This window comes from Chlorocebus sabaeus, chromosome 13, assembly GCF_047675955.1.
Source record: "Chlorocebus sabaeus isolate Y175 chromosome 13, mChlSab1.0.hap1, whole genome shotgun sequence".
Taxonomy (NCBI): Eukaryota; Metazoa; Chordata; class Mammalia; order Primates; family Cercopithecidae; genus Chlorocebus; species Chlorocebus sabaeus.
The window spans coordinates 87,997,858-88,007,278 of record NC_132916.1 but is presented as its reverse complement, the minus strand read 5'-3'; positions in this window follow the sequence as shown (position 1 = coordinate 88,007,278).

The following is a 9,421-nucleotide window of genomic DNA, read 5'->3' as shown; positions in this document are numbered from 1 at the left end:
CTTCTTCTTTTTCTAGTTTCTGAAGTTGCAAGCTTAGGTTATTGATGCTATATCTTTCTTTTCTTTCATACATGCATTCAATCCTTTAAATTTTCCTCTAAGCAATGTTTTTTTCTGTATCTCACAAATTTTGATAAGCTGTATTTCCAAAATATTTCTAAATTTTCCTTGAGACTTCTTATTTGACCAACATGTTATTTGGAGGTATGTTGTTTAACATTCAAATATTTGAATAAGTTTCTACCTATCATTCTTTTATTGATTTCAAGTTGAATTCTATTGTGGTCTGAGAATATGCTTTGCATGATTTCCATTTTTTAATATCTGTGGTGGGGTGTCTTATGACTCAGAATGTATTCTATCTTGATAAATGTTCCAGGCTAGCTTGAGAACAATGTGTATTCTGTTGTGTATAAATGTCAATTAGGTCCAGTTGACTGATAATGCTGTTCAAGCCAACTCTATCTTTACTTATTTTCTGCTTGTTTCATCTCTCAATTACTTGAAAAGAGGAATGTTGAGGTGTCCAACTGTAATAGTGGATTTATTTATTCATTGAGTTATATCAATTTCTTCCTCACATTTTGAAACCCTGTTGTTAGGTGCATACATGTTTAGGATTGTTATATTTTCTTGGACATAAATATTTTCTACTTATCAAGTCAAGAGCAATTGTTTAAGATTAATCTAAGACTTTAAAGACCAAATAAAAGATGAGCTTTTATGTACAGCCTCAAAACAGTATTTAGTATTTACAATTCCATCAACTATATTCTATGGATAAAAAAGAAAAAGAGGAATTGTCTCATAATTTGAATCAACTGGTCTCAAGTTTGGTATGAACAATTTGTTAGAAACCCCTGACAAAAATGGACAATGTCCCTATCATGTTATACAATGCTCATCATACAAGTTTCACAGAGCGGGAGGGATTAATGCCATTGTGGTAATTTCCTTACAGAGGCATTTTTATTGAATCAATACTAATGTAAAGTTCAGGTTATAAGTATACATGATTCATTTATTTTAAAGGTGCTTAGAATTAAGTATCACTCAGTACCTACATGAAGGCCTGTTCAGGTTATAAGTATACATGATTCATTTATTTTAAAGGTACTTCAAATTAATTATCACTCAGTACCTACATAAAGGCCTGTCCCCAGATCTACTAGGGAAAAAGCCACCAGAAAGTTGGAAAAAGTCATCTCATGCCTAGAAATGATGTCTAATAATGATAACTAGTAATGATATCTACTGGCCACTTCCCTAAATCCTTGGGTAAGGAAACTACTCTCCCTACTAGCACTAGTCTGTTAATGGTAAACATTCAGAGAAGAATTCTAGTCATTAATCAATTCTAGTCACTAATCAAAAGTGATATTTGATACGCAGGCTCAGAGAAGCTGGAAAATGTGGCCCCCAAAAGAAAATTTCAGAGCCTTATTTGAGAGATCTAATTTCAGAACTGAACTGTAATATAAAGTTGGATTAACTCCTTTTTCATGACATTCAACTGGAGCTTTCTGAATATCTGAATTTCCTAGATCTTTATTCATGAAATAGGGGGACAGGGAAGGAAGCCACCACATCCAAAACCATTAGAACATACATTGAGACTTTGACTAATGCCAAAGACGAAATAAGAAGAATTGGTTTTATCCTACTGTGTCTAGCAACTTACTCTTTTGTCTGCCCTACCCGCAAGCAGAAAAAAGTATGAAACAACAGTTTGCAAGACACTGGTCATCAGGCAATGAAGTATAGTGATCCCTTAGAGATGGGAAACAATGAGGTAGGCTTACAGTTGCCCCAGAATATTGCCTTGAGAGAGTTTGCAGGCTGTGGTGCAGGGAGGGTGAAGCCAGGAAGAACCTGGCACACTCTCTGAGTTGAAGGCATGGAGCTGACATTACCTGATGATAAATAAGTTAATCTACCAAGAAGATATAGCAATCTTAAATGTGTATGCACCAAACAACCAAGTTGCAAAATATGTGAAGCAAAAACTGATATAACTGAAAGGAGAAATAGCAAATCTAAAATTATACCTGGAAACTTCAACACCACACTCTAAGCAATAGATAGAACAACTAGACCAAAAAATGAGCAAAGATACAGAAGAACTTAATAGCACCATCAACCAGCAGCATCTAATTGACATGGAACATGCCACTCAACAACAGAAGAATATGGACTCTTCCCAAGAGTCAATGGAACATATACCAAGATAGAACATATCTTGGCCATAAAACAAAACTCGACACATTTAAAATAATTGAAATCATACAGAAAGTGTTTTCTGACCACAACGGAATCAAACTAGAACTCAATAACAGAGAAATAACAGGAAAATCTCCAAACATATGGTAACTAAATAACATTCTGATAAATAATCCATGGGTCAAAAATGAAGTCTCAAAGGAATTAAAAAATACTTTGAACTAAATAAAAATGAAAATATATTAGAATTTGAGAAACACACCTTATGTAGTGTTGAGAGGGATATTTATAGCATAAATGCTTATATCAGAAAAGAAAACAGTCTCAAATGAATAACCTAAGCTCCCACCTTAAGGAACTAGAAAAAGAAGAGAACAATAAGCTCAAAGCAAGCAGAAGGAAAGAAACAATAAAGATAAGGGTAAAATTCAAAACAGAAAATAAAGAAAATTAATAAAACAAAAAACTCACTCTTTGAAAAGATAAACTGACAAATCTCTAGCAAGAATGACAAAGAAAAAAAGAAGACACAAATTATCAATATCAACAGTAAAACAGAGGCTGTCACTACAGATGCTGTAGATATCGAAAAGATAACAAGGGAACACTACAAAGAACTCTATACCCATGAAATTGGCAAGTTAGACAAAATGGACTAATCTCTCAAAAAGGACAAACTATTATAACTCATCAAAATGGTATAGATAATTCGAATAACCCTACAGCCATTTAGGAAATTGATTTTGTAATTTAAAAATTCCCCCAAAAGACATATCGAGGCCCAGATGGTTTAACTGGAAAATTCTACTGGGGGAATACAGTTGGTCCTTCTTGTCTGCAAGCTATGCATTTGCAGATTAAACAAATCACAAATCAAAAATATTTGAAACAAATTTTAAAAAGTAACAATAAAAAATAACACAAATAAAAATACAGCATAAGAACTATTTACATAGTATTTACATTGCATTGGGCATTATATGTGATCTAGAGATGATTTAAAGTATGTGAAAGGATATGGCATAGGTTATATGCAAATACTATGACATTTTATATAAGGGATTTGAGCATCCTCAGATTTTGGAATTCATGAGAGAGACAGAGAGGCAGAGAGAGAGAGAGAGAGAGGCAGAGAGAGAGAGAGAGAGAGAGAGACAGAATGTGTCCTGGAACTAATGGCTCTTGAAACTAAAGGAAAACTGTACTTCTCAACTCATTCTATGAAGCTAGTTTTATTCTGAAGAAAGACACAGACAGTACAAAACAAAACAAAAAAAGAAAACAAAACAAAACTACAGACCAATATCTCTCATGAGTATAGATTTTATAATCCTTGAGAATACATTAGCAAATTCAGCAATATGTTAAAAAAATGAATTATACAATAGAATCAAGTGGAGTTTAACAAGGATACAAAGCTGGTTCAATATTTAAAAATCAATCCTGGTTCAATATTTAAAAATCAATCAATGTAATTCATCATATTAAGTCTGAAGGTAAAAAATTACATGATCGTTTCAATTGATGTAGAAATGCGTTTGACAAAATTCAATACCCATTAATGATTAATTTTTTAAAACTCCCAGAAAAATAGGAATGGGAGAACTGCCTCATCTTGAGCATCTACAAAACCCTACAGCTAATATTACACATCATAGTGAAAGACTGAATGCTCTTCTCCCAAGGTCAGGGACAAAGCAAAGATGTCTGCTCTCATCACTCTTATTCAGCCTAGTACTGAAAGTTCTAGCCAGTGCTGTCAGGCAAGAAAAGGAAATAAAATGCATACAGATTGAAAAGGAAGAATTAAAACGGTCCCTACTTGCATATGACATGATTGTGTAGAAAATCCCAAGGAATCTGCATAAAAACACCTAGACCTAATAAGTGAATTTAGCAAGTTCATAGGATACAAGACAAACATACAAAAATAAAAGTACAAAAGTAAACATACAAAGTAAAAGATGATAAATTGGACTTTATCAAAATTAATTTTTTTTGCCTGAGAGAGATTCTATTAAGAGGATGAAAAACTAGCAGTGGACAGGGAGAAAATATTTGCAAACCATATGTCTGACAAAGGACTAGTACAATATTTGGAGTATATCATATACTTATCAATACAGCTAAAATTAAAAAAAATAGTTGTTAAAGATGTGGAGAAACTGGATCACTCATACATTGCTTGCAGGAATATAAAATGGTTCAGCTACTTTTCAAAACAGTTTAGCAGTTTCTTTAAAAGGTAAACATGCACTTTTCATACAACCTAGCAATTGTGCTCCTAGCATTTATCACAGAAAAGCGAAAATTTATATTCATACAAAATCTGTATATGAATGTTTATAGCAACTTTATAATAGCCAAAAACCAGAAACAATCCAGATGTCCACCAATAGGTGAATGGTTAAAGAAACCGTGCTACATTCATATCATAGAATACTACTTGGCAATATAAAGGAACAAGCTATTGCTACACACATTAGACTGAGAATTATATGGAATAAAAAAACAGTAATCTGAAAAGCCTGTATACTCTATGATTCCATTTATATGGCATTCTTGAATTGACAAAATTACAGAAATGGACAATAGATTGGTAGTTGCCAGTGGCTAAAGAGGGGTGTTAGAGCAGCAGAAGAGTGAACGTGGCTATAAAAGGGCAACATGAGGAGCCTTGAGGTGAACCAAATGTTCCGTGTCTTGACTATATCAATGTTAATATCTTGGATGATATTTTACTGGAGTTTTACAAGATGTTAGTACTGGGAAAACTAGATAAAGCACACAAAGGACTTCTCTGTACTATTTCATATAACTGTGTGTAAATCTACAGGTATCTCAAAATAAAAAGTTTAATTTAATACATAGTAGCTATATGTTGCCTACCAAAAATACAACTTAAATATAAAGCCAAAAATAGGTTAAAAATAAATGGGGGCTGGGCACTGTGGCTCGCACCTGTAATCCCAGCACTTTGAGGGGCTGAGGCGGGCTGATTGCCTGAGGTCAGGAGTTTGAGACCAGCCTGGCCAACATGGTGAAACCCTGTTGGGTATGGTGGTGGGCGCCTGTAATTCCAGTTACTTGGGAGGCTGAGGCAGGAGAATAACTTGACCCTGGGAGATGGAGGTTGCAGTGAGCTGAGATTGCACCACTGCACTCCAGCCTGGGCAACAGAACAAGACTCCATCTCAAAAAAAAAAAAAAAAAAGTAAATGGAAAGAAAATATATACTATACTAACATTAATTTTAAAAAACAAAGCTGGATTGGTTATTTTAATATAAAAACATATATTTCAAAGAAAAGAATATCACCATGGATAAAAAAAGATTATTTCATAAGATAAAGAGATCATTAATCGTAAGAACACAAAGATCTTAAATATGTATGCCCCTAATAATAGAACTTCAAAATGTATGAGGCAAAAATGGATAGAACTGCAAAAAAAAAATAGAAAAATTCACAATTATAGTTGGAGATTTTAATACCTCTCTTTTAACAATTGATAGAACTAGTAGACACAAAATCAGCAACGGTATAGTTGACTTGACAACACTATCAACTAACTTGACCTAACTGGCATTTATAGAGCACTGTACCCAACAAGAGCAGAACACACATTCTTTTCAAGTGCACATGGAACATTTACCAATATAGATTATATTCTAGGCCATAATACTAATATCGACAAATTTAAAAGGGTTCAAATCTTACAAAGTATATTCTGTGACCATAACACAATTAAATCAGACATTTAATTATCTGGAAAATTAAAAAATATTTGGAAACTAAATGCCACACTTCTAAATAACCTATGGGTCAAAAAAGTCAAAATGAAAATTAAAAAATATTTCCAGTTGAATGAAAATGAAATCATAGCATATCAGAAACTGTGGGCTAACATTAAAATAAGACTCAGGAAGAAATGTATAACACTTAATGCCTATATTTAAAAAATCAGAAAAATCTCAAATCAACCACCTCATCTTCCATTGTAAGGAACTGGAGGAAGAAGAGCAAATTAAAACTAAAGTAGGCAGAGAAAAGGGAATCAAAATTAAAGCAGAAATCAATAAGCTAGAAAACATAAAAACAATAAAGTAATTGAAACCAAAAGTCAGTTCTTTGAGAGTATATCAATAAACCTCATACACCTTTAGCCAGACTGAGAGAGAAGGCATAGGTTACCAACATCAAAAATGAGACAGATAACATCACTAGAGTTTCTACAGATATTAAGTGGATAAAAAGAATATATTATGAACACTGTTATCACTATAAATTTTGTAATTTAGATGAAATGAACAAATTCTGTGGAAGGCACAAACTACTAAAGCTCACTCTAGAAGAAACAGATAACCTGAACAGCCTTAGCTATACTAAAGAAATGGAATTTGTAGGTAAAAATCTTCCCATAAAGAAAAATCCATGACAATAATTCATAGGTGAAGTATACCAAACATTTAAAGAAGCATAAGGTCAATTCCACACAAACTTGTCCAGAAAATTGCAGAGGAGAGAATATTCCATGACTCATTCTATGAGGCCAGTATTGCAGTGATACCAAAACTAGACAAAGATATTACAAGAAAACTATCAACCAATATTCTTAGTTTGTAGAAACCAATCAATATTCTTGGTTAGATGTAAACATTCTAAACATTACAAGCCCCATATTGGAAACATCTCCCAAAAGTACACCAAAAGGTGAATGGAAAAACAAATTGTGATATTATCCACACAGTGAAACACTACACAGCAACATAAAGGGATGAACTGTTAATGCACACGACAACATACATGAATCTCGGTGTTGCTGACTGAAGGAAGCCAGACACAAAAGAATATATACTGTATGATTCCATTTACGTAAAACTCTAATGTAGCTGCCTACAAAGGCCCTACCTCTCTGAGGGTCTTGTTAAGGTAGTAAGAATTTACAAGTATTAATGGAAGAGTAGTGTTCTTGCCATAAAATGTTCTCTTGCAGATCAGTAGTTGCCTAGGGACAAGGATGGAGGTATGAAGGGGATGAGGAAACCTATTGGTGTGACAGATATTTTCACAATCTTGATTGTGGTGATGATTTTAGATTTTGTTAATTTTTTTTTTTTTTTTTTTTTTTTTTTTTGAGACAGAGTCTTGCTCTGTCGCCCAGGCTGGAGTGCAGTGGCCGGATCTCAGCTCACAGCAAGCTCCACCTTCCGGGTTCACGCCGTTCTCCTGCCTCAGCCTTCCGAGTAACTGGGACTACAGGCGCCCGCCACCTCGCCCGGCTAGTTTTTTGTATTTTTTAGTAGAGATGGGGTTTCACCATGTTTTTATGTTTTCTTTTCTTAAGAAAATTTATTTCAATAACTCTAGGGTCACAAGTGTTTTTTGTCTACACGGATGAATTGTTTAGTGGTGAAGTCTGGGCTTTAAGTGTACCCATAACCCAAATAGTGTACAGTGTACCCAATAGGTAATTTTTAAAATCCCCTCACCCTTTCTGAGTCTTCAATGTCTATCATACCACTCCATATGCATTTGTCTACCCATAACTTAGCTCATACTTATAAGTGAGAACATGCAGTATTTGGTTTTCCATTCCTGAGTCACTTCATTTAGAATTATGGCCTCCAGTTCCATCCAAGTTGCTGCAAAAGACATTATTTTGTTCTTTGTTTTGGCTATTTGATGGTATATTTCATGGTATGTGTAAATATATTTATCACCTTTTCTTTGTCCACTCATTGGTTGATGGACACTTAGGTTAATTCTATATCTTTTGAATTGTGAATTGTGCTGCAATAAACATGCATGTGCCTGTGTCTTCTTTATGTAATGACTTCATTTCCTTTGGGTAGATACCCAGTACCGGGGTTGCTGAAGGAAATGATAGATCTACTATTGAAAAATTTCCCTACCATTTTCCATAAAGGTTGTACTAATTTACATCCCCACCAACAATGTGTAAGTGTTCCCTTCATATTGCATCATGCCAATATCTATTGTTTTTTGATTTTTAAATAATGGTCATTCTGGCTGAGGTAAAGTGGTATCTCACTGTGTTTTAAATTTGCATTTCTCTACTTTTGATGTGTGCCACTTATTGTATGGCCTATGTCTCAATAACGCTATTTTAAAAAATCTTATTTTGGAACAAAATCGTTACTCACACCTCAAAGTAACTAGAGAATTTTTAAGGTGAGTACTTACGAGTTTTGGGAAGCACAACTTATGTTTTCACTTGCTTCCAAAGCACTCTTCCCCAGAATGCCTGTCCTGTGTTATTACACGGTTGAAAGTAAAATTAAAATCTTAAGATAATTTAGGTGCATCTGATGTTTAGTGGTCCCATACAAGTATTCCTAAAGACTCTAAAGATATCCAGTTATATGACTCTCCTTAATCTACATGTGTGAAAAGTGTAAAGCTCTGGTATAATTGAGCCATATATGTGAAAAGGTAGTAGACTTTTATATAGCTTGTTAATAAATATCCTGAAACCATGGGAGTTGTAACACCCTGTATGGTTTGTGCTCTGGTGGCGGTACAGAGTAGAGTTAAATGGAGAAGCTGTACACTTGAGACTCTGGGGGAATCCTTGAGTTCAGAAATTAGGACAATTTAGGCTTGTCACCAGGGAATCCATGTTTAGAAAGCAGGGTAAGGGTCACATCTATTTTAGGAGTATTAGAGAGACAAAATTACAAAATGGGAAAGCAGTTGAGTTTGGAGTGGGCGTCGGTAGAGAAGTAGTGAAATGGGACACTGGGATAGACCTTGTTCCTCAGTAACCAAGGGAAATAAGAGAACTTGTTCTTACCATGGACTCAAAAGTAAAAAAAAGAAAAAAAAAAGATACGATCACAAAAACTGTGGGGGAAACTCAATGACACAGGTAAATTCTAAAATTCTGTTTCATGTATTAATCTGTGCACATGTAGCTAAGTGAGGCTATGCATCTATAATCTGAATAACTACAGGTAGGGGACCTTATTCAATCTTAGAAAATGTGGTTTACACAGCCCTGCAAATAGAGGAATATGAAAGTACCATATGCTTTCTATCAAGACTTATTCACAATGTGATACTTATTCCTGTCACAAATGCCGACCACATTGCTCTAGAATATTATTTAATTTTCAATGGCTTTTAAAATTCTTCTTATTAAAATAGAAAGAACATCTTATGAGTACCACTCTTCCTTT